Raw genomic sequence first — 26,612 nt, forward strand, 5'->3', positions numbered from 1 at the left:
CAACTAGAAGTAGCAAGTTAGTGAGTGAAGAAGCCAGTGAGTATAATCTGTTAACTTGGCTGGCCTCACTATGGTGTAGTGTATGGCAAACGGACATTGAGTTTGGGTCAAAATTTGTGGACTTTTTAAGTGGGTGGTTACGTTATGCAAGTCACACTTTGTTTACCACAAGGCCACACTGTACTTGAGGAGGGAGAGGTGCACAAACAATGTACAGCAGTAAAAGTGGTCATCACACAAGGGGACACAGATAAGAAGGTGTGTACTCTGCTGTCATGTGACATCACATGAGCTTATATGACATCAACAAAATAAAAACACTTCAGGTCACATATACACTAGTTCAGTATCTACACAGACTATTACCATATTATTAACTCTTGGTAATAAACTATAGTACTTCATGTGTTATATTAATAGGGGGTAGGGGATTATATCCATTGTAGGATAGAAAGTGATTAGTTACACTTCAGCTTTGAAGAAATGACATCCTCCTCTCTTGGTTCAGCAGTTAGGACACCATCTGTTCTTGTCTCCAGGATACTCCTTCCTACAGCTGGTAGTGAAGTACACAATAAGTACACAGAATGTACTACACATTACATATCATTAAAGGGACAGTGTATCGGCATTGTAAGCCATTCAAGTTATGATGGCTTAACAGCATTATGTAGAACAAATAAAGGAGCTTCAATCTTGTACTCTTAGTGCTGTGAAAAGATAGTGAGACACAGCTGTATAAAATTAATGCTACATCTGTGTATGTGGACCATAGGTGGTAGCATTAATTTTCACAGGAACATGTACCACAACCAGGTGAATAATACAATTATCAAACTGATCATCTGCCATGTCATCATGCAGTTGGAAAACGTATTACACAATATCTCACTTAGCAACTATAACACGGCTGAGGCTTTGTGAACTTGCCATAACACTGCATATATAAGTACGGTTATTATTATAATGGTTTCACTGGAGTGATGAATGAAGTGAAAGGCTTTGATACCAATGTACTGTCCTTTAAATACAGTAGCATACAAATAGTAGGGATCTTTACAATAAAGTGCTGTCTCCTAAAATGCAGGCTAATAGCCCCCATTCTATGCCATAATAATGTATGATTTAGTGTTCCAATGAATGTCCACTCTGTAGGGAGTATAGCATAGCCCTCTCATACATTTTTCTCATATAATAATAACAGTTGCTATATATCTTAGTTGCAGCTGTTTCCTTATTTAAAGAGGTTACGATACTGTAACAGGATTAGCGGATAGCTGCACTTGTACCAGTTGACTTCACTACAGTAAATATCCTGTGGTGTCATGAAATCAATATACCCTAATAAAGCAGTCACCCTAATAGAACAGACAGCAGTGTTGACTATGAGACTTACACTACTGCAGTTGAACTGGAGGCCATTACCATCATGGGTGAGTCATCAAGTACTGTTGTCTACAGGCCAAAGTCAGTATACATGTATGTTTCATTAACTGCTACTTTTATCTCATTGTTAAGGAAACATACATAACTCAAAGCACTACATAGCATACTCATTCTTTACAACACAAACAATGCACAGGAGTGACTAGTTTATCTGTCATGTTTCTTACAAAATTCGATGAGACAAAGCATAGTTCACTTTTGAAAGGGATGCACCCTTCCCTTGATAGCCATCAGGGAAAGTGTTAACAACATATCCTGGCATAAAGTTACCTAATGCTTACAAACATTGTTCATACAGCATTCAATTTTCACACACTTAGCATAGCTCATGAGCACAGATTTACACACGCACGCACACACACACACACACACACACAATCCCAAAACAATTCTAGACTAACCTATGCATCCTCTCAGCAGGACTATCCTCACTCCAGGCTCCATCCTCTTCACTATCACTTTGACAAACTCTCTTGCAAGAAAATCTTGACAGATATATCCCCAGCATATCAACTTGTTCCTTCTTACTGTACCCCATGATACTATCCAGTGTAGCCTTGGGAGCATTAGGCTGACATCAATGTTAGTAGAAATGAACAAGTTCTTTCTGACCAAAGAACCAATAGGAGACAAGCAACTAGCTTTGTTAGCAGTAGGATTCCTGGATAATGTACTGGACAGTAGAAGTTGCTGGGGATGGCTGAAACCTTCACTGCCACTGCTAACAATTTGTGCTTGCTGTGACATAATTGCCTGAGGTCTACTACTGGACACTTCTGAGCACAGCATGGATTATCGCTGTTCACAAATGGTCATGCATGGGCAGTTGATATGTAAAGGGGGTGAGATGTTGTATATGGTGTACGATGGCTTGTTATGCTGTGTAGTCACAGTACGAGATGACGGTGGACAATTGGAGATAAAGTAGGAGCTGTAATAAGCTGGTGTAAAAGGGTGTAAGTGGAGACACCAAAATATTGTGAGGTGAATTTGCTGCATTCCCACAGAAGCAGCCGCTTCAAGAGATAAAGTCACAGTTCAAATAGACAATTGCTGTCCTATAAGGAAATACATGCTCATGTAAACCGTAGAGTAGGCACAGTACTACATCTTTGATATATCATAATACACACACACACACATGCATGTACACACACACACAGAGTTCTATGCTGTTGTTGTGGTGTTGTGATCAAAGGGCTGCGTTAACCTGTCAGTTTATATGCCACACATATTCAGTGGTAGTAGCTTTTAGTGTTATGTAAACATAATGATTTTGTGTATAGACAATAAATAACAAATACACAAGATAGTGGAGTCATATCAGTGAACGTTGGTATTGCATCATCAAATTACTCATGTGATCTCAAACCTGACACCTCAGTATAGAATAGTGCTGCACACTATACCAAGTCTTTAGTTAAACCGCGGTATCTGTTTTTAGATACCATACGTAACACCGCAATACTATGGAGTTTAAATAACAGTCTTAAAGCTTAACTACTTGTATGAAAAAGTGTACATATGAAAGGATATGGACTGGTATATAATAATTATTATAAGCCTAACACAATTGTGTCTTCTGTAAAAAGAAGTACTTTTGTATCTGATGTAGTAGTAAAGGTCTAAAATGATATTTAACTAATCCATATCGACAATACCACAATATCAAGTAACAATATCGTACCAAATATCAAAACCACTTACACTGTAGCACTAGTATAAATATAATGTATTAATAATGCACAAATTAATATCGATAAACTATACTAGGGTTGGGACGAAGCTTCGAATTCTTCGTGAATTCGAAGGTTAAGTAAACTTCGAATCATAAAAGCATCCTTTCAAGCTTCATAATGCACCCATAGTCTATGAAAGAATTACAAATAAACATTGTTAGCGGACATGCCCATTTGCAATCGATCGATCACGTCATTCAGTACTGCTGCTATGCATTTTCCAAATACTTACAAACTTATTAAACAGGTTTAGAAAGATAAAACTTAAAAGGATGTGCATAAATACTGTACAAGAAAACCTATAACTTGAAAGCTAACACCAAAGCTTCAAATGTTCGAACATTTTATTAGCGACTATTTGAAGGTAAACTTCAATATTCGTACCAGCCCTAAACTATACAGCTCCCAGAACACTACTACCAACCACCAAACACTTTGCTTCACTTTCCTATCACATGTAGCAATATGTCATAGAGCTATGATGAACCTCCTCTGCTCCAGGACACAGGTTTGCGGAGTCAAGCAGGTAAACTCCTCACTACTACTATCCAGTGCAATGTACACTACACACTTACAAATGTACTAACCAGTTCAGGATCAGACAACACTTGTCACCCAACCACATCTCTGTTGTTACATTGGACAACAGACACAGTAACCTGTTGAGGTTGACACAGTACCTACATGAATAGAATAATGTATACAAGTAGTATAAGTGTACTGTAACAGTAGAACCTGTATGTATATGTACTGTAATATGGTCACTATGGGACATGTATACCAATAGTGTCCTGATTATCAAGGTGTCCTGATTATCAAGGTGTCCTGACTATCAAGGTGTCCTGACTATCAAGGTGTCCTGATTATCAAGGTGTCCTGATTATCAAGGTGTCCTGATTATCAAGGTGTCCTGATTTTCCAAATCAGTTTAAGTTATAGTCTTTTGCATCTTGTATGTACTGTATATTACACACATTCTCCTTGCTTGTTGTACAACCTCACTATCCATGGAACATTTACAGATGCACAGTGTCTACATGAATAGAATAATGTATACAAGTAGTATAAGTGTACAGTAACAGTGGAACCTGTATGTATATGTACTGTAATATGGTCACTATGGGACATATATACCATTATAGAACTTTGCGTGGGCGAGATCTAAGGAAAAAAAGCTTACTTTAAATTTTATAAAGTACACTATCAGCCAGCTAACAGTGCTTCATTGACCACAAACAGTGCTTTTATTGCGAGTGCTTTATTGCGAGTGCTTTATTGAATGAATAAAGCACTCTTTGTGGTGCAATAAAGCACACTTGCCCACATGCTCCAATGCAGGCTAATAGCCTGCGGGGCTCATGCCAGTACGACTAATCACCCAAGCCGGTAAAGGCTGGTAGCCTCGCCGTGCTGAGTGATCAATCACCCCAGCCAATACGAGTTCCACCATTGGATTGCTTTTATAAACATTCCTAAATGCTTTGATGATGGGTGGGAGAAGGTAACATTGCTGTTACGTTTGTTAATGTAAACGGACTAGTCCTAGAGATATCACGGAAATATTTCACTATGTGACTCACAATAGAATTGATTGTGGGTTGCGAGCAAAACCTGCCAAAAGACGGGATGAACGTCTACCATGCCAAACTATGGTGAAATACACGTGAGTTACTTTGTTAAACTAGTTTGTGTGTTGTTCAGGCTGCTAATAATTCGTGCAACGCATGTTAATTACGAGTCCTAGTGTATGGTGAAGCTACATGACTAGAAAGTTCCATAAATCATTTAAAGCATAGCCTTGCTTGTGCTATAGGAAAAATAAAGTACTCAGCTCTTGGCCTCGATGCTAAAAAAGCACTCGGCTTCGCCTCATACTTTATTAGCATCTTGGCCGCGCACCTCATACTTTATTTTTCATATAGCACTCGCGGCTATGCTTTAACATATACACATAGTGTCCTGATTATCAAGGTGTTCTGATTATCAAGGTGTCCTGATTATCAAGGTGTCTTGATTGTCAAGGTGTCCTGATTATCAAGGTGTCCTGATTATCAAGGTGTCCTGACTATCAAGGTGTCCTGATTATCAAGGTGTCCTGATTATAAAGGTGTCCTGATTGTAAAGGTGTCCTGATTATCAAGGTGTCCTGATTATCAAGGTGTTCTGATTTTCCAAGTCAGTTTATGTACTAAGAGATACTTTGATACCTTAACTATCATCAGTATAGTGAGTATTTACTGTGTCTATTATTTTATTACAAATCTTTAAAGTACGTACATGTATTCCAAATGTTTGAAATACACACTGTAGTGGTCCCACTTTAAGAAGCCTGACCAACTACTAGCTATAGTCAGTTCATGGTCACCTCAGCCCTGGTGTCTTGTCAGCTGCCCAAACATTTAGTGAACACCAAGCCAAAAAAATGGTCAAACAAATCCCAAAAGGAACGTTCTATTAAACTTTTGGACTCCCTCCCTCACTTCATTCTGAGTAACCTTAATTCAGGTAAGGATACCAGATTTAATAATTATCATAGCAAGCCATTAACAGGTTTCAGTGTAGTATGGACACCTTGGAGAACAACCAATAGTGTCCTGATTATAAAAGTGTCCTCTAGTGTCCATATTAACAGGTTCTAGTACAAACAAATATACACTACACTCACTTGTAGTTTCCCATATCAACTACACACAACCTCAGATTATTACATCATCTATCACCTGAGGGTAACAACAACATGATTAATAAGGTAATGTACAACACAACTAAATAACTAAAAGATGAGATTCAAATTTAGAATACCAAGTTATAGTTACAGCACCACCACACATGTGTATGGAATATACACACATCACAAGGGGACATGTTGAGAGGCTATACATGAGGTAAAGTCAAGTATTGTATTGTCCATGAGACACTTCTTAGTGTTGTATTAATTATTTGCACACACAAGTATAAGTCATGATTTATGTGTTATATTGTACTTCCTGGTCATCTTGCTTGGACATTATCTTGAGTACCCAAACCACTTCAATTTTCAGTGACCAGACTACCAGTATGAGTTCACCGAATAGACATAGAACAAACTGGTAGCCATAGTAACAGGTTTGTAACAGTAATACAATAGTGTGTATTATCACTAGTCAGTAGTAGTCATGTTTGACATGTAGTGTGTCTATAACACAAAGTTTCTACTGTATAATTCAACATGACAAAACTTTCGAAATTTTGCTTTAGTGTTTATTCATGAATTTCCTACAGTATTTTTAGCCATGCTGTTGTACTGCTCACATTATATTTTCCCCTTCAATACAGCCACTAGCTATTTACTTACTAGGATATGGAATGAAAACAGTATCACTCAGACCTCAACTCAGACAGCACAAATGATTTACGACATTTGTTCTATAGTTTGTTTGTTCTATGACTCATACAGGTAGTGTAATTGAGTTTGGTAGGGCATAATCTCCTATAGCTAGCTACAGAATTACAGAAACAGGTGTAACTAACCAATGGACTGGACTACTAGACTGACATTTTTTGTTTTGTTGTTACACATGCTAAGGTTGGATTTATTGAGTGTCACTAGCTAAGGGCTTTCAGTAGACCTTCAGCCTACTGAGCTGAGCAGTGGAATAAGTGAAACTATCTTCTAACAATTTCACTACTTATTACTATGTTCTATAGCACTTATACACTCCTTACTATTGTGCTGTATGGAATGTGATAGCAATGGTTATCCAAAACTAAACTTACCAATGATATCCATGAGTAAAATACAGTGATGCAGACACAAGTCTTCTGTCCTAGGACAATCTATCTTACCTAACTTCCTTCTGATTATTACACAACTGTGGGTTTTTCCCTGCCATCATAATAGTTCTTACATGTGCAAGCTAGCCTATGTCACCAGTATATGTGACCAAATTTACTAGAACTGTATTGTACAAACTTACTGCTATCTCCAATATTTCATTGTAGGTTAAATATTGCTATCACATTCCCTGCAGCAGCATAACGGCAGGAGCTCATTGAATCCTGTGGACGAGGGAGCATGTAACTCCATACACTATCAATACTACAGTCGAAACTCAAACATGGCGTCCAGTGTTACTATGTATATAATTGGTTACATCATTATTACGTGCAACAGGGATACACTGAATGAGCTGCTACTCCATCATCTTGTGTGAAGGTAGCACAACTGCTATAATAGGAAGATGGTCGAGTTGAAGGTAAAGTTTGGAATAGTCAAGCGGAGTAATTTTGCATGGCTAGTAACTGTATAAAGAATGTCCTGCTCAGACTGTGCTACTATCCCTCTGTCGTACCATTGAACTTCATTTGCTTCATTGCAGCAGAAACGTGACAAAACTCGAGGATGCGCCTCCACATAATATCCATTTTAAAGTTACTTATTATAATACATGGCAGCCATGTTTGACTTTTGCTGTTTACGGAGTTACATGCTCCCTCATCCATAGGATTCAATGTGCTCTTGGTTACGGCAAGGAGTATTAAGACTTATAAGTGGGACAGAGCATAATAAATAGTTATGAAATCAATAGAAGATAGTTTTTGCTTATTGCATTGTACTATATTCATCATTTAGTAGTGGCTGAAGGTTCCCTGAAGGCCCTTAACTATGTGGCAAGACTCTGTGTAAAAACTAAAAATACAAGTGCAAGAAAACATTAGGAATTTTCCATATGAGCAGAGACTGCAGCAATAAAAAGCACTGAAACAAGTCGCTGAGACAAAACACAACTGAATGATTGCATTTTAATCCCTACTTTAGCCACACATCATAGCAGGCTAAAGTAGGGATTGAAATGCAATTGCGTTTTGTCTCAGCGGCTTGTTTCTGTGCTTTTTATTGCTGCAGTCCCTACTCATATGGAAAATTCCTAATTTTTTCTTGCACTTGTTTGTGTACTTTTTTTTTTGCAAATTTTATTGAATAACCTTATTTAGTAATCCCCTTCCCCCCCCCCCCACCCCCTCACTGCAATTCTCAAAATACATGCACAGTTAAACGTTCCTAAGGATGTGGATTTTTAACAAACCACTTTAAAGAACACACGATTACCCACAGAAGTATCCTTTCAACTGTTTTATAGTGTGTCTACAGTGTTATTTTCCACTAATTCTCTCAACAAAGCCTCAGGGCTGCTCTTACTTTTAGTTTGCGTAAGTATGGGTCACACCCACTTTCTAGATGACGAGATACGCGAGCCTATGAGGCCTACTACGGTGTTTTTCAGTTGTAGTATGCCTGAAAAGAGCTCTGGGAAAGCTACCTATAGAGTTTGTAGAGAGGCGCCATATACAACCAGTTTTTAAACCCAGAAAAGCAACTACCTTCGAGCCAAAGCAAACACTCTAATCCCTACGCATGTAGTGGCGACGTTGAACAGGCAGCAGCATATCCCGAGGTGTATCCAAACATTAAAATCACGTGCTTCCTACAATTATGCTACACATTTATTTCGGGCACTGTGGTGTGCGTGCTTTGATGGAAGCCGTACCCATGAGAGATGGCCATGATAAAGAAGGATCAAAGATAAAACAGTAAGACAGAGCGCATGCACACATCGTAGGTATTTAATATTGTGAAAGGTTTTTTCTCCACAAAATTCGAAGCGTTTCCACCAAAGAAGCAAGGTTGTAGCTGTAGCCAGTTTTCCGCTACAGTTGACTGAACGCATCAGTGAGGCAGGCAGTAGAAAATTCGCTAAAATAATTTTTTTTTAAATTTCGTAGTACCTCGTCGGAAATGTTTCGGGTCATTCTGAATACACATTTGGACTGTTTATACCTGATCAATACTGTGAAAAGGCCGTGAAGGATTTCTGAAAATTATTTTGGGTAGATTTTTCTTCATGGACCATGCATGCTCACACCTTCATCGTCCATACTATACAGAACTATTGTACTGTATGATACCAGTCCAGTATTCCTGTCCAGTAGTTCTGTCCAGTGACTAGTTACACCCAACAGAAACTGTATAGTCTAAAGGACAGTTAAAATTACTGGAACATTCTACTGGAATGAAATGATTGGATGGAATATAAGCATTTGTTAAAATATTAATGTTATTGTGGTGTAATTGTGTTCATAATTATATGGGTAAACTGCAGAGGAGGTTGGACACGCACATGTGAGCGCATACATTTTGTATTGAAAGTTTAACCAAGCGTTCACGAAAGTTTTCCCAAATACCATTCAAGAGTGCACTTCAAGTTTAGTCTATTCAGCCAGTCAACCCCACTACTCCAGGCACGTAAATCGCTCTTGAAATCTACAAGGATCACGTGTGTAAGCGTTTGCTGGGTGGAATCCATGTGTAATACTATAGGGACGCCTTATGTACGTGTATTTAAACACAATAATTGTCGAAGAAAGCAATGTGCATGCTAACAAAGCCTCTCAGGGTATTGAAAAAGAAGAGTGGATGCCGCTAGTTTGGCCTTACAGAGAATCGAAAAGAGAATTAGAAACTCACACACCCGCCTTGCAATAAGAATTTGCTATTCATCTTAAGAAGTACAAGGTAACGTGGTGTAGATATTCATTTCTTCTATCACTTACTCCTCGTCACATATTAGAAATATGCAATTAATAGAAATAAATTTCAGAAGCGCTTGTATCGTGTTCAGTCTCCTCTGGGTAAACTGGGATGGGGAGTGGGAGATCACATGAGCTCAAGGTTGGAAGTGACTGAGCACATTTAGAAATAAAGTTCAGTTTCTAATGTGTGGATAATGTAACAGAGTGTGACATCATTGCTTAGAATATCCACACCTGGTTAGTACCAGAAAATACACATCAAATAGGGTTATACCTTGAAATCTAAAGGCATTTACAAACCAAGTACAACACCTTAATGTCTATACTAACTTATGAAGTACAGTCTAAATATCTGATCAGCTCCATTAAGTCCTGTTGTTAACTAGTTTTTGTATTGTGACTATTAAGGCTCATGTAAAATTTCAAACAAAAATAACCAATCAACGTAATATCTCAACCTCCTTTTCTCGTACACTAAGGTAAACTCCTCACTAATATTATCCAGTACAATATTTACTACACAATTACAAATACACTAACCAGTTCAGTATCAGACAACATCATCTGATCTTAACTATCACTTCATTGGACAACAATGTTGAAGGTGAACACCATATTGTAGTATAACCTATAAAAGACATATAATTGTATTCTATCAACATAGAGATACATCAGTAAACAACACACAATACAAACACGTACTACACTCACTTGTAGTTTGTCCATATCATTTGTACAACTGTGGGGGAATACCCTCCCTGTGACATGAACCTTGATGTATTAATGGGCTCAGCTGCAGGGTGTCAAATAATCTATCAACTCAGGGTAACAACAACATGATTATTAACCTGTTACATAAGAATCTGAAGGTAGAACTGTGGTACTTTCAAATTTAGAACACCAAAGTACTGAAGGAAGCTACAAACAGTACACAATATATTCACAGTTGGTCTTATTAGTGAGGTCCTCAGTTATGTCTATGACTTACTTGAAATGGTCACTATAATGAGGTGGTCTTATTAATGAGGCCATGACACACACTCGCACACACACACACTCGCACGCACACACAAACACACACTCACTCGCGCACTCGCACACACAAACACATACAACACACACGCACACAAACACACACACACACAAACACACACACACGCACACATACATACTCCATCAAGGACCTAACATCCCAAAAGCTCAACTAACAAGTTCATTATCTACAAAATAATATTCCACACCTTGTGCTAACATACAGCTCAAGCAGCACAAAAGATGTAGCTTTCTTTGGGTCACAAGTACCAGGATTAACACTACTGGAATCCAGACTACTCCACATGATTCCAACAGTGATATTTGCAATACACAGATATTGCCCTAGGGTCAACAAGGGGAACCACATATGTAGTCTTCAAAATGACCAAACATCACCAAAGACCTAACACAACTAACAAATCCCACACAAACATGCACGCCCGCGTGCACACACACACACACACTTCTGGTAACATTGTTGTGGCATTGTAAACAAAGGGCAAGATAAAACATGTCAGTTAATTTATTGCCTGTAACACTACACATGTTGTACCTGATGACATCACATACACTACATCAACATGTCCTATACTGCCAAATATGGTAATGTCTATCTGTCAAAACAGGATGCCACAGAGTTCACATCCCACACGCATTTAGTGGTGATAGCTTTTAGCACTAGTAAACATAATCTGCCCTTTGTGTACTGAGAGAGAAATACACAAACTAGGACAAATTTAAGTTAATATTGTCCCAAACCCTAGGAGCACCAGGACAGAGGTTAGAGGAGTCGTGTAGGTAAACTCCTCATTAAGTACAACGCATATTAAACACTTACAAATATCCAGTTCAACACCATCTGATCTTAACCATCACTCCATTGGACAACAATAACCTGTTGAAGTTGACCACCATATTGTAGTAGCTACATGAACAGTGTAATGTATACGAGCATTATAAGTGTGGAACCTGTATGTAGGTATGTACACCTCTACTTCTACTTGTAGTGAAATCATCTGCTGATGCTGATACTAAGCATTGAAGCCAGACAAGTTTTAAAATCCTCCTGGAAGCCAGACGCTTACAGTGTATAAGTAAATAAATCTATTTAGCTTACATGTATACTACCATGCTCTAATTTATTGGAATACATATAAAGTAAGTGCAGCAATACTTGAAACAGAGTAACAAAGGATTAATTTGTATTTACCATTCTCATCCCTACTGGAATATAGTGATCACTGACGATACAATAAACATGGTAAGTGTCTACTGGTAGTATCTACACTTTGTATTACCAACTACCAATACCACTGGTATCAGCACCACTACTAATACCAGTATTGGTACACCACTACTCCTTGGGACCAACTTGTAGTGTTCTGATTCTCCAGGTCAGTTTATGTACTAAGGGATACTTTGAGACCTTAACTAAGTGTCTGGATTATGTAGGTGTCCTCAAGTGTCCACATTAACAGGTTCCAGTATACATACATACAAATTCCCACATCAGTTGTACTTACTGTGAAGGAACATCTCAAGGTGCAATTATATTCCATCATGTCATCTACCACCTGAGGGTAAACAACAACATGATTAATGATGTACAACACAACTAAAACTATTTTATAAGTAACTATTTGACCAATTTATTGCTGTGGCTTGTAAAATAGCTGCGGCTTTTATAATAGCCACTCCGCTACCTAGAATTATTGTCGTAAGAGCCACCTTCGGATAAGAGCAGCGGCTTGTATATGAATATACTGATGCAAGCAAGTGTTGATAACACACATTTGAAGTAGAAACTGAGCAAAGGAGTTGTTTTAAACCAGGAAATAGCATTTTTGAGAAAAATTAAAATGAATGATAGTATTGAAGTGGCCCAGTCTGACAAAACCAGTTGTATAACCTTTCCAAGTGTGATGACTTATATAACTTCCTACATACAGTATGTCTTTAATACATCTACCATATGTACTTGAAACTTTAGTGCTATACAACACATCAACAAAGTTTACTTACTACATATGTACAACAACCTGTTTATGCTATAAGATTGCTCTGGATGAGATCAATTAAAACTGCCAGGTCGCAACTGTTTACACTGGTAACTAGATCAAACCAGACCCACATCCCTAGCAGGTGTTCAGCATACTTCAGTTATATCAGTAATTCTTGAGCAATAAACTGATTTTGGTTTTACTGGCATATCAAAGTGATATAGCTTTTCTATAAGGAAACCAGAGCTCTCAACTGGTGGAAATCACTTTGAGTGAGAACATAAGTGAAAATGAGTGAGATTATGTAGAGCACAGGAGACTCACCTGCAGTATGTGGATCACATTCCTAAATGTGAGGGATATATTGCCTCTAGGGGGTCTAGGACATGGGAAAATTTGGAACCTGAGACATTCTCATATGCAATTTTGATCAAAAATTCTGCAAATTGTTTTGCAAATTTTTTGAAAACCAGTTGAAGACCAAAAAAAAAAAAAAAAAGGTCACAACCGCACCCTTACGAGTGATCAAGTGATGCTAAGAAACGGCTGCTTTGGCTCGAGATTAACATTACTGTGAGTCAGAGATACTAATGCGTGAGTTTAGAGGTGCTGTGAGTGAGAGAGTGAGATTTTGCTTCACTGCGTGAGAGTTGAGAGCTCTGGGAAACGGCTACTGGATCCGCCATTGGTGGGCGCGTGACATTAATAGATACACAACGAGTGTCAGTACATTAACTCTAAACCTGGAAACAACAATGTTCCAGCAACTAGTCTCGTGTCCAGACCTCGTCTGGGCGCCAGACTAGACAACAACATAGTGCTCATTACACCATATTACACGCACGCTTACGATTTCCTCGCACAACTGCAGTATTCTATCCAACACGTCCACCTTCTTCTTGCTGCCTCGAGTGCTGTCTTGCTCACCAAGGCGAGATGCATTAGATGGAATTTCCCTAAATAGTGCGCAAGTGCACACACAGATCAAACTCAGTAAATTAGTCTTCAAGGTGAAGTGAGTTGTTTTAGTGTTATTGTATCGTGTGTTGATCGTTATTTTATACCACAAGTTCTGGTCTATTCGTTTTAGCTCGAGTTTTGGCCATAGGTAATATACCCAATAACAACCTAATCTATGATTTAGCACGTGACTAGACCGTCTAGGTGTGTGACCATAGATAATACGTGTATTATCTATGGTGTGACAAAGGAAGACCACATGTTGCCAAAAGGTTACTTAGTAATGTCACGCCCCACCTACCCCAGGTCAGACAAATGTGTGGATTTGCGAAAGCTACAGTATATGAAAATTTCCAGTCATGCCCTGGTCAACCCCTCCGGGAATCACCAGCAGTATGTATGACTGTACTATCCTACTTGTGGACTAACATCCCCACTGACCTGGGACAGGTGAGGTGTGATATTGATAGGTACATGTATTAGTCTCACATGACCAAACTGTTATTACTTGTCATTACATTGGGTAAGGGAGGAAGCTAACAAGCAGCTGGTAAACAATTAATACTACCAAGAGTTCATAATATGGACAACCTGTAGAGGGGCATATCATAAAGTGATAACAGAACTTCAGAGTTTGCCCATTTCTCTTTGAAAAATCGATGATGTCATTATAATATCGATGCATGTCTAACAATGTTACTATAGCAACTGAGTTAACCAAAGCTTTCAGTGTTTCTCACTAAACTACAAGCGTGCCTTCATGAGTTTAGACAACTATGTAGACATTTTTGTTAGGTCATTCACAAACATCACAGTTCCTAATGATTGTTGTATTATTATGGCTGCTTGTACATCACGAACCACAACACTTTGTCTTTACTTCATAACTTGTTCTTTTACAGGAGATATACTGTAGCTGTATGAGTGTAGGATACTCTCCTCGGTATGTATATTACGAGCCGTTGATAGTACAAGTTGTGGTGACCTCTGACCCATCCTGTTGTATCATATAACTCTGGACTGGTCAAGTAAATTGTCTGTCACTCTTGCACAGTATTAGGTCAGTTACTTACTGTATGTTATTTTTGAACTGTGTTTACCAGTTTATGAGGTAACTGTGAATATATAGTAGTACTTAGCATAAATTTGTCAAGTTTTACTGGCCTAATATAAAGTTAAATCTCAACAGTTTAGTGATTGTTCAATTAATATGAATGTTGTACTTTGAACTGTATACCATTTTGTATAATACAGTAGACCCTCAGTTACCGACCCTCATTTTTCCATACCCTCATTTATTCGAAATCAGAAGTGACTGTTCTATTAGAGTATTTCAAAAGAGTTCTGTACACCTGTAACTGTATGGACTTCAGTTATTTGAACAGTTCACTTGTCTGAACACTTATCATTACCCGAGACATGTTGGGGTTTGGATAACCGAGGGTCCATTACATCATTATTTGAAGTTGAGTGTCACAATGTAATGGAGGACTTTAGTGGTAACATGAATGTATTGCTACAGGTAGGAAAATAAGAGGCAGTACTGTTCCTGTAAAGTATGTCAAAGCATATCCTACACTGTACTACAACAGAATAAGAAGATAATGGGTTAGTACTCAAGATGTTGGAATCATCTGATCAACAAGATGTAACCTCAGAGGATCTACTAGCTGTACCAGAACCATACATCAAGACCTCTACTACGTCACTGAAGTATCCAGCAAAGCTGTAACCTATAGGGTGGCTAGGTGAGTTGTGTGTGTGTGATGTGTGTGTGTTGTGTGTGCGTGTGTGTTGTGTGTGTGTGTGTGTGTGTGCGTGTGCGTGTGCGTGTGCGTGTGAGTGTGTGTAGTGTGTGCGTGATAAAGATTTTTTTAAATTCACCAATTTAAATGTGACTGTTTTTTTCCACAGGTTTATACGTTGGAGAACTGCAAACAAATAACTTGAAATTTTTATAATGACCATTTTTCAAAATATTTATTTGATTACATGTACAAAATACAAAGATGTATCACGTGATCAAAAAAAGTTATTAGCATGATGTACAAGGACTACTGACCATTGAAAAGTTGATGAATTAAACATTCAAGAACGGAATACTTCTCCATTGCAACTCGCCCACGCAATATAGCGCGCGCGTCATTAATAATCAGTGCTCAGCCAGGGTATGCGACTATTGGATTGAGATGGTGATTTTTATAAAATTATTTGTACCGTGTAAAACGTTCGTCACGAACGGTATAGCTAGTTGAAGTATTCAAGAAAGGATAGATCTAGCCTGGGATAACCTGGAATCGTTAAAAAGTTCGCGCCTGGATTGTTGGGGTGAGCAAATATTTTCATTGCCAATGGTTCTATGTGTAATGTTAAATCCCCTACTTTGTACCATGAAGAAGGCCGTATTAAGCTGTTACATTTTACGTGAAAGTAGATGTCATGCTGGCCATTCCTGCTAGAACCTGGAAGGGGATTAAAAGTTATCTGACGCTCCATAACAGAGCCTTGAAAACCTGCTTCCAGTGTAGACGCGTGTATCTTGCCAATAAAAATTTTTTTATTAAAAGTCGCTTAATTGTTGGATATGGTTTCACTTTTTTTTTTTTAAGTTGAAATGTGGTAAGGGGCTAACCATTGGTACTACCAAAGGTGTATGTGGTCATGTGAGATAAGCAGTTGATAGAATTAACCCCACCAATATTGCATTCTAGGCTTTCCATCTAACAATCATTCGCCTGTATCATAGGTTTCACTTTATTTTTTTTACTTGAAATGTGGTAAGGGGCTAACCATTGGTACTACCAAAGGTGTATGTGGTCATGTGACATAAGTAGTTGATAGAATTGACCTCACCAATTTTGCATTCTAGGCTTTCCATCTAACAATCATTCGCCTGTATCATCATCATATCAGACAATTCAATGTATTTTAATGTCATTCAGCTACAGTATGAAAATGTACTGTTTGTTCAATTAGAATTTTAAAAATAAAACTGATTCTACAAAAACCTGTTAATTTTAGCAACTTTTATATGCTCAGCTGTATAGCACGTATATCATATAGGGGGTGGGTGGGTGGGAGGGTGCGGAGGGGAGGGGTGGTGGGCCGCCCACGTGCAAGAAGTGGTTGACAGTGAAAAAACAGTCTATAAGTATCATACAACTGTTTAAATATATACGTTCTTTGACATTGTATGTATATGCATTAGTTTGCAAGTGATAGTTATAAACGGCGAAAAGAATGTAATGAATTGCCCGCCCACGCCCAATTTGCGCCTTCGTTAAAATGGCCTGTAATCTCGTGTCTGGACTCCAATTGTGGTCTGCCTCCATTTTGAGGCCTATCTTTTGCCCTCCCCGCCACCCCCCAGCCTCCACCCCTTTGTGAGCACTCGTGATACTACTTCGCTCGTCCAACTGCTCAGATTTTCTATCTTATTTGGCGGGAAACTGTACAAGCAGCTACAAGTACTGGAAGTGGCTTGAAAGGTAACAGATTGATGCATCTTTTGTGTAAATTTCGTACGCGTGCTTGCTATCCTTGGAGAGTTATGCTGGCTTCAATTCTTTAAAACCGTTTATCTCGAAACTTCTAATGTGCGATTTGGATCGTTTTTCCAAAATCCAGTCACATTTGGATTGTGATGGAACTGAGTTTCATGCTCCTTCACCACCTTTGGTGGCTCATAAGCTCCTGATATTAGGGATCATGGAGATTAAGTTTTTCTGGCCAAACAAAATCACCCAAAAACCAGCTTCACGATACCATCTTGGCACCTTGGCAGTATTGGATAACAAAGTCCAAAAGTGCCTTCAGTACGATCCTAAAGGCTTCCAATAAATTGTTACAAAATTAAAAAAAAAAATTATTAAATGGAATTTTCTACTGACTAAACACCTGCCAGCAGCCAGCCAGCTTGCATGCCTGCCTGCCTCCCTGCCTGCCTGCCTGCCTGCCTGCCTGCCTGCCTGCCTGCCTGCCTGCCTGCCTGCCTGCCTGCCTGCCTGCCTGCCTGCCTGCCTGCCTGCCTGCCTGCCTGCCTGCCTGCCTGCCTGCCTGCCTGCCTGCCTGCCTGCCTGCCTGCCTGCCTGCCTGCCTGCCTGCCTGCCTGCCTGCCTGCCTGCCTGCCTTCAGGCAAGTGTAACTCGATAACGGCTAAGGTTACAGGCTTGATTTTTTCACTGTTTGATGTCACTTTGTCCTGAGAAGTGCCTTTTGGCATACCGCAGTACGTACAATGCAAGCACAATGGACTTACCAGTGTCCTCCTTTGTGTCCCATTTCTTTTTGCTGACAGCTAAAGGTGTCGATTCGCAGTAGCACAATGCATGGCTTCCCTATAAGTACTGTACATTTGTAAACAGGAATCATTCATATTTTCCGTGGTGACTAGATTGATTGCAGAGGTGATTCTAACACTGTTCTTCGTTTGCAATGCTGTGTAATGGGCTAAACATAGCTGAAAGCGAAGTGTAATAATGGACGCTGCACTTTCAAAGCAGTATTTGATAGCAGGGGCGCACGTTCACATGAAAACATTGCACCTCATTTCTTTTGATGCTCTATACGTGGGTTCATTAGCCATAATAATGTTACAAAAAGTAAACAAAAAAGTGTTAAAATTAGGAATTTTAAGTTTTATAGATTGAATTAGGGATTAAGTGTTCACTAGTATATCTGCAGGTGTTGACGACCTCCCTTGTTTCCCTACTTTTTTCTATGATCCCTAATCAAACTTAAAATTCCTATTTTTCCTTACGCTTCTGTAAAATATGAAACCTATTGGAATCAAAGTCTTCTTATTTTTTGTATGTTTCTATAGTATACAGTTGTTTCTAGATGAAGTAGTTCTTGAATGAAGTAGTTCATGTAAATACAACAATTATTTCCAGACATTTATTGTGTTGTAAATATGTATACCATTCCCTACTATCCACACTCAGGTTCCTGAAGGTGTTGAGTTGCTTAAGAGGTGCTACTAGCATCAAGACCTTATTTACTACTTATCGTATCCTACTGTAAGCTTGTTGTGTAGATGGGTGCAAGGAGTGACTAGGTGAGCCGTATGTGTATGTGTGTCTGTCAGTACTGTGTGTGTGTGTGTGTGCGTGTGTGTGTGTGTGTGTGTGTGTGTGTGTGTGTGTGTGTGTCTGTGAGCGAGCAAGCAAGCAAGCGGGTATGTAAGTACACTTGTGTGGAGAGGAATGAATGACAAAGTGTATTGCAGTTAAATTTTTTTGCACATCTGTCATGCTCAGAGCGATCATTGATCTTAGTATTGGTTAGGTGACATATAAACCCAACTTCCATATATGGCGGTTATCTGGTACATTTCTAGAGAAATCATGTTTATTTGTCAGTACCTTATTAAAGTTGAGTCATCAAATGATTCTTGTGTGTTGAACATTATTGATAGCAGCCTCAGACCCTGGAAGACACAATTATTTGATACTGTACCTTCAGCTGGAGTTGGTGCTGTACAGAAATTTATGGCGGTAAGCAGTGGTTTAGTTTTGTATTGAACCTGTCAATGTTCTTCATGTTATGAGTCACTGAATATGTTTGCTGTATAGTATGTATTAGGTCATGTCAACTTGATTAGTTGTTTCAATGGCCACCCACCTTTTAAATAGATTGACAAGTTATAATAATTCTCATAAGTGAAAATGAAGCTGAAATACGTGACACTAGAAATGCTGAGAACAAGTCTCATATTCTTCCAATACATTTAACCACTCTCAAAACTTAACTCAGCAACACACTACAGCTGTAAATTAGTAGCCGCAATGTTGACACCATGCTCCTTACTTGTGTTCTATTATTTTTATAGTCTTCTTATCCTGTTTTCTGTTAGTATGTTATTTATATGCCAACCTACTGACCCTATACTCTTCAGATTTTTACCATTTAAACAACTAATCAAGTTAAGGTGTCCTTATGTATCAGTGAGGTTCTATTGTATTTAGTACAAGAAATCTAAACTAGCAGGTACCTGCCCTACGTGTAGGACCATTTCACATTCCACATTAACCACAATAGCATGAACCACTGCATTGGGAATGAAGCATTAAAGATCATGTCCTAAACTAAGTAGCATGCATGGTGATATCATGAACCTTATTTCACCACCATTCAAGCCTAATAATTAAAGTGATGTGAACATGGAGTTAACTAAACAGCAGAATTATGTGGTGCTATCCTATCATGCAAGCACTGCAATAACGTGGTCAACATTAAGCTGTAGCTATACTCAAACAACTGAATGTTTGAGCAAGTACACAGGTACACACTTCATCACATCGCAAAGAATTGGAGTTACAAAAAGGAGGGTCTTCCTCTAATAGAACACATGGGACAAACATACAGACTGCACCTAATTGGCCTGCCCATGCCTGCCCCATACTTATCAAATGTGCTACTGTATTAGTGATGGGCGATATTGATATTTTGTTATACGATTATTGTCATGAACAAATATCATGATTATCACGATTATTGTCAACTCAATTCTTGTGATGAAAAACACTAAACACATCATGAATTGTTTATTGAATGGTTAAATTACATTGAAAATTTACAAATATTTCTCTGATTGCCACGATTATTGCACGGACAGTTGCCAATTTCGATTATCACTAGTCAATGAAAAGTACATGATGTCGATTATTGCCAATAAAATAATCATGATTATCACGATAATTGAATAATTGCCCATCCCTATACTGTATACTTTTCCAACAATCCATACGTGGTGAAGCAATACCAGGATGTTATGAACTTACTATAAGAAAAAGTTCAGTTTGAAAAAGTATTCACCAAAAAGGTGTATTAAAACGAAGAAAAAAAAGTTTTTGTCACTGGCGGGATTTGAATCCACACCCTGCACAACAGTAACCACAACAACTTCTTTATCAGCTGAGCTGTTTATCGTGTGGTTAGCAATGGAATGCAACTGAAGTTTTCTCTACATCATGGCCTTCAAGGTGCTGTAGCGGACGAAGGAATGCACATAGAAGCTTGCAATAAACTTTGCGACGTAGCCAGATGGTGAGTGTTTCATTTCGCGTGTGAATCGTGTCGATACATACATGCACAGATTGCTGAGTAATCACTGTCAGTAGCTGACACATGAAAAAGTGTGTCATGAAAAGGACTGAGAAGGAAAAAAAGTTGTCGTGGGTAGGAGACCTCTGGGTTAACAGTTCTATGCGCTAATGCTTTGGCTGCATGTTTGTGGTTTTGACAGGGATGTAGCTCAAGCTTTCCTCTACACCAACACCTTCAACGCTTTATAGAGAATGAAAGGAAGCATGTAGCGGTCTGTAACAACAAACTCGGAGTAGCCAGATGATGAGCGTTTAATTTTGTTAAAATCCCGTGTTGATACGTGCTTTGGTTGTTGAGTTACAGACATTGGAGACAGACAGATAGACAGCTTTTCAGCTTTGTATATCTAGATGCTACTTGCTTACCAATACATAGTATTCATCCAACTGTGTAGTTGTGATGTGATAGCATATTACAATGTAGTGCATGTAAGGTTAATTATATATGTAAGTAATAAAGTTAGGCTATGGAACATTTCCATCTCCTTGACGACCAAAATTGGTGCCGTAATTTTTCATTTATTACACTGTATTTCGGTCATATTTATGAACATCAGTATTGAGCATTCTATGGGGATATTTCCAACCGCTTTATAGGTTATCGTGTATTTTATATATGTTAATTCTTACCCAATATCAAGCCCATCCACCACAGCTTGGACTGTTAGTTGTTAGCAGTTTATGCAGATTGGCTTATTTCAACTTGTCCATAGGCCCACTGCATACAAAATTGTTCAACAATATGGCTGACGAAAATGGTTGTCAAGGAGATGAAAAAGCTCTGTTCAGTTAGCAGGCACTCAGCAACTTGTGTATATAATTTGTACACTGAAACTTCACTTAGTGGCCACCTCATTATAGTGGCCAGGTCCAGCAAGTCCAAACATATTTTCTAGTATATTACATGTATTTAATTTTTGTTAATAGGGCCACCTCATTATTGTGGCCAGTGGCCACATACTACAGGACCAAACTGGTAAAACTTATACAATTTTCCATCAGTAAAGAGGCCAAAATGAGGAGGCAGTCAATGCAAAAGTTGCTGCTCTTGAAGGCATATTTTCGCTACTGAAAGCTGTACCTGTTATTCTGGTAGTATACTCTTCTAACCATTATGTCTCAAGTAATACTGGAATAATTGGTAAAGTGTGTATTCCTACCTTTCTCTCTGTTAAACTCTACATACGTAGTGTGTTTAAATCAATTGTAAATATTGCTGTTGCAGCTAGGCAGTGGCTAGTTTGTTGAAAACCTCGTAATAGGTTTGTTGAAGGCCTCGATAATAAGGCCAGATTGTTTTGTGGCCACAGTAATGAGGTTTTCAGTATTGGGACCATCTCAGTAATAGGGCCACCTCAGTATTAGGACCACCTCAGTATTAGGACCACCTCAGTAATAGGACCACCTCAGTAATAGGGCCACCTCAGTAATAGGACCACCTCAGTAATAGGACCACCTCAGTAATAGGGCCACCTCAGTAATAGGACCACCTCAGTAATAGGGCCACCTCAGTAATAGGACCACCTCAGTAATAGGGCCACCTCAGTAATAGGACCACCTCAGTAATAGGACCACCTCAGTAATAGTGCCACCTCAGTAATATGACCACCTCAGTAATAGAACCACCTCAGTAATAGGACCACCTCAGTAATAGGACCACCTCAGTAATAGGACCACCTCAGTAATAGTACCACCTCAGTAATAGGACCACCTCAGTAATAGTACCACCTCAGTAATATGACCACCTCAGTAATAGGACCACCTCAGTAATAGGGCCACCTCAGTAATAGGACCACCTCAGTAATAGGACCACCTCAGTAATAGGACCACCTCAGTAATAGTGCCACCTCAGTAATATGACCACCTCAGTAATAGAACCACCTCAGTAATAGGACCACCTCAGTAATAGGACCACCTCAGTAATAGGACCACCTCAGTAATAGTACCACCTCAGTAATAGGACCACCTCAGTAATAGTACCACCTCAGTAATATGACCACCTCAGTAATAGGACCACCTCAGTAATAGGGCCACCTCAGTAATAGGACCACCTCAGTAATAGGGCCACCTCAGTAATAGGGCCACCTCAGTAATAGGGCCACCTCAGTAATAGGACCACCTCAGTAATAGGGCCACCTCAGTAATAGGACCACCTCAGTAATAGGGCCACCTCAGTAATAGGACCACCTCAGTAATAGTGCCACCTCAGTAATAGGACCACCTCAGTAATAGGATCACCTCAGTAATAGGACCACCTCAGTAATAGTGCCACCTCAGTAATAGAACCACCTCAGTAATAGTACCACCTCAGTAATAGGACCACCTCAGTAATAGTACCACCTCAGTAATATGACCACCTCAGTAATAGGACCACCTCAGTAATAGGGCCACCTCAGTAATAGGACCACCTCAGTAATAGGACCACCTCAGTAATAGGACCACCTCAGTAATAGGACCACCTCAGTAATAGTGCCACCTCAGTAATATGACCACCTCAGTAATAGAACCACCTCAGTAATAGGACCACCTCAGTAATAGGACCACCTCAGTAATAGGACCACCTCAGTAATAGTACCACCTCAGTAATAGGACCACCTCAGTAATAGTACCACCTCAGTAATATGACCACCTCAGTAATAGGACCACCTCAGTAATAGGGCCACCTCAGTAATAGGACCACCTCAGTAATAGGACCACCTCAGTAATAGGACCACCTCAGTAATAGTGCCACCTCAGTAATATGACCACCTCAGTAATAGGACCACCTCAGTAATATGACCACCTCAGTAATAGTGCCACCTCAGTAATATGACCACCTCAGTAATAGGACTCTGTACTGTTCTAGAATAGTAGGTAAATGTCATGACAGGTCACATGGTGGGCACCACACAGCTGCTAAACATTTCCAACATTGCTTACTAACTTGTGAAGCTAGAATGTGAAGGAGAGCATTCGGGTTATTGTTAGGACAGCGACTCTTCGCCATTTGTCAACATATACAGTTTTCTCTCTGTGCTAGTCTGTATGGTATGTAGTTTGTACACACAGTTAAATCTCCAAACATTTCAGTTAGAGTATATTAGCACTGTTTTATTGTGAATGTTCTATTAGAGTATTTGCAGTATACATGAAGGTATTCTCATCCGTAACATGCCATGTACGTACTACAACAATCAAATACTTGAACAATATGAAGATAATGGGTTAATGGTTGGATGTGTATGTGTAAAAACAGTAGAATCTGTGAAAAAGCGCACCCTTCAAAATACGCTAATGTGGTCAAATGTGACTAGTCAGTGCACTGGTGCTAATTGTGCATTGATATTAACCCATTTTCCAACATGTGTCACCAAGTTACCTAGTGTATAACACTACCTGTACATAACCAGAACTTAGTTTTATTGTTTATGTAGCAAAAAACTGTGAAATAATTACAAAGTGATAAAAGATTATAAGCAATGGATAAAAACAGTTTGATACAAACCAAGCAGTTATAAGGAACCTGTCTTATACTGCGTTTACATTTACCTCATATCGTGCGCTGGCTTGGTTCGGCATGACTCGTCTTGATTTTCACTACAGTATAAACACCTACCAAGCCGAGCCGAACCAAACTGGGCCAGCATGCATAAAACTGCCGTGCCAGCACAACTCAGTTCAGTTTTCTATATTCAATGTGTCTACTAGATATTGTATCAAAATAAAGCTTAAATAGATAAAAGACATTTTATCGAACGGAAAAATTCAACACTTCATAGCAGAAAGAGCACACGATTACTATTACTTACAGGTACCAACCACATTGTAATAAAGGATATTAACATCTGGTATAAGCCATAAACCATCCCTAGAGTACAACCGTGCTAATTTGCCACTGTCTTTCTTCTTAACCACCCATTAACAGAGTCCTTCTTTGCACCATTTTCCAGGCTAGTATGTTTCATTATAGTGGTCTAAACATGTGCCCATAAACGAGATGTCTCAGTTTCATAAACAGGTTTGTAAATGCAGTGTTAATAGCCAACTGTATAGAAAGTAATCTTTCTGAAGGGGCTACCTATAACTTCCCCAGGTGAGCTTTTTATAACTTATCGGAACACTTTTGTGTTTAAGCTGGCACACATGAGTTCAGAGACGTGAGACATGAGGCATGGTCACCATGCTTTCTGTTACATTTACTTGTAGACCAAAAAGAGGGCTTGGTTGGCATGATTGATTGCTATAAGTGCAGCTATATCATATACTGTAAGAGGCATGGTCTCTATGTTTGTTTGTTTCATACATTAAAGAGGATGGTCGTCATCTCAGTTGTTGTAATTTCAGCTAAGGGTAGTATAGTCATTATCCTCTGTGACCTGTTGTGCAGCTATGGGTATATACCATGCCTCTTTCAATTAGCACTTTTGTGGTATCTGGATACACTCCTCATGCAGAGAAAGTATCGACAAGGCTTAATTTGTTGGTTACTGCAAGGTAACAATTAGTGTAGTTGAAGATAGAGGAAAAGGCAAGCACAGAGGGCAGACACTTGTTGGAACACCATAAGGTACATGTCAGATACAAGTTATGTATTGTGGCATAAGCCTCGACTTGTGACTGTGGTCAGCCCAGACTGACAGGCAAAAACTGAGTTGTAGCGATTCACTATTGAGTCTTGTATAAGGGGTTTCTTGTTTTTAACAGGAGATTTGACATTATAAATGCTTTAACTCTACCATAAAAGTGCTTTTCATCATGAAAAATATTTTTAGGATGACTTTTGGCGGCTGAATAGTTGGGGGTGCTGTTTTGCTTGAATGGATCCCTACTATACAGTATTGTATGACAATAGTAGTACTCTCCATACTTTACATACTCCACTAGATCCTTGATGAGAGGCTGGATGGACTACACAAGACAAGCTTAGTTCAGAAGAGCACCCAACTGGAGAAAGTTAACCTCATGATGAAACAGTTGTCTAACCTAGGAGAGTTACAGGGTGCAAGACAATGTGTGTAGAAAATCATTGGACATTTTCCAACATTTAGCTGACTAAAGTCTAATGGAAAAGCCATTAACATCATACTGGAAAATTTTTATCTCCTAAAAGCAGCCGACAGTTTCTGACACTTATTTCTAGCACTGTGGTAGTGTTGTATTGTGATACTAAGGATTATGTGTGTACATTTGAGATGAATAGTACAATGCAATTTTAGAACTCTAATCATACTAGTATATTGTATAATACGTAGTTGTTAAAGCCTTGACATCTGCATGTCTACAATATTTACTGAGATACAGTAACAGTATTGCCAGTACACATCACAATTCCAGTATCACTTACTGGTAAACTGTTGGAGTGACATTCAGCAGCAGATCCAGAGTTTGGAAAGGGGGGGGTGCACTTTCCTGAAAACTTGAAGAGAGAGAGAGAGAGAAAAAAGGTCACAGTGGCAATAATAGCTCTCCTTTAATACCAAATGTATACAGTGTAAAGATCCTTCTTCATAGCTTCATAGTTAATCTACACTGCCTCATGAACACTGTGACTGCTTTATTAGAGTATCTCAATCTTGTATATATGCATTCTTTTTGAAGGGGGGGGGGAGGGAGTACGTGCTCCCTGTGCCCCCCTCTGGATTTGTGACTGACATTCCCTTGACCAAAACAAAGGGTCTTGTTGGCAAAAGCAATTATTTGAAGTCAATAGGTGATTTCATTACAAAGTTATGAGTATTTTTACTAGCTGCAAAATCTGATAAATTTACCTGCTCTTG

General features: G+C 39.0%; 2 protein-coding genes across 6 annotated transcripts in view; one reads left to right on the forward strand and one right to left on the reverse strand.

Annotated features, from left to right (window-relative positions):
- Positions 1 to 13,865, reverse strand: part of LOC136252779 (uncharacterized) — a 151,293-nt gene extending 137,428 nt beyond the window's left edge. Inside the window, exons 1-9 of one of the 3 annotated variants that reach the window (XR_010699797.1) lie at positions 13,641 to 13,792; positions 12,314 to 12,364; positions 11,629 to 11,715; positions 10,604 to 10,673; positions 10,467 to 10,548; positions 10,296 to 10,383; positions 7,142 to 7,223; positions 6,942 to 7,086; positions 5,851 to 5,905 (exon numbers count right to left, since the gene is read on the reverse strand). The gene's annotated coding sequence lies outside the window, so the exon portion shown is untranslated. Of the gene's footprint in view, positions 1 to 5,850; positions 5,906 to 6,941; positions 7,087 to 7,141; positions 7,224 to 10,295; positions 10,384 to 10,466; positions 10,549 to 10,603; positions 10,674 to 11,628; positions 11,716 to 12,313; positions 12,365 to 13,640 lie in introns of all 3 variants that reach the window. The other 2 variants (XR_010699798.1, XM_066045390.1) reach the window with 2 other exon arrangements.
- LOC136252554 (serine/threonine-protein kinase ATR-like) overlaps positions 1 to 26,078 on the forward strand; it is a 151,722-nt gene extending 125,644 nt beyond the window's left edge. For 2 of the 3 annotated variants that reach the window (XM_066045129.1, XM_066045153.1), the window contains exon 35: positions 25,720 to 26,078. The gene's annotated coding sequence lies outside the window, so the exon portion shown is untranslated. The remainder of the gene's footprint in view (positions 1 to 25,719) is intronic. The other variant, XM_066045138.1, reaches the window with a different exon arrangement.
- Positions 26,079 to 26,612: the final 534 nt, after the last annotated feature.

The sequence above is a fragment of the Dysidea avara genome, chromosome 1 (genome assembly GCF_963678975.1).
Source record: "Dysidea avara chromosome 1, odDysAvar1.4, whole genome shotgun sequence".
Taxonomy (NCBI): Eukaryota; Metazoa; Porifera; class Demospongiae; order Dictyoceratida; family Dysideidae; genus Dysidea; species Dysidea avara.